This window comes from Pelophylax lessonae (assembly GCF_965119305.1).
Source record: "Pelophylax lessonae genome assembly, chromosome: 10".
Taxonomy (NCBI): domain Eukaryota; kingdom Metazoa; phylum Chordata; class Amphibia; order Anura; family Ranidae; genus Pelophylax; species Pelophylax lessonae.
The window spans coordinates 10,555,460-10,556,055 of NC_138777.1; the positions used below are offsets into that span (position 1 = coordinate 10,555,460).

The following is a 596-nucleotide window of genomic DNA, read 5'->3' on the forward strand; positions in this document are numbered from 1 at the left end:
TTGACTTGGCACCCTTGGCTTGACAGGAAGCCTTTGAGCAGTCTTCTAAAAATACTCTCAGAGAAAATGTTATTGCATAACAGAACAAAGAGCACCAATGCAATAACCCATGGGAACCTTTCGTCCAGATCTTTTACTTACCAACCAGGCTGACCCAAATGAACCGATCAAAATTCTGTATTCACCTATCCAGGTCAGAATTTAGTTAATTGACCTGGTCAAACTCAAAGTAGGGCCTTTAACAGATTTGCTAATTCATAAAACATATTTGGTGTTTTTTTTGATAGCTAATCCAAACCATGAAGGACAACAATGGACCCACCATATTATGGCCACATATGGGTATCACATAACTGGATTTTCCATTCCATCCCTCAAACTGACCAGACATCAAAGGACATATATTTAAGTCTAATTAACAACCCATTAAGCTTAATCTAGCAGAAAACCCATCATTTTTGGGGGTCACACTTCTCTGTGAGAACACGACAAGACACAAGAAGAAGGAAAACTCACAGAACAAAGCTATGGAATGGATGGAATGGCAGAGGAGACCTCAACACTGTGAAGGTCAAGGGGAACTTAACTCAACTGCC

The 596-nt window shown here is 40.1% G+C and overlaps 1 protein-coding gene across 1 annotated transcript in view; it reads right to left on the minus strand.

Moving 5' to 3' along the window:
- Positions 1-277: 277 nt before the first annotated feature.
- SLC6A5 (solute carrier family 6 member 5) overlaps positions 278-596 on the minus strand; it is a 134,013-nt gene continuing 133,694 nt past the window's right edge. The window contains exon 16 of the mRNA XM_082270282.1: positions 278-596. This exon is cut by the window's right edge and continues 553 nt beyond it. The gene's annotated coding sequence lies outside the window, so the exon portion shown is untranslated.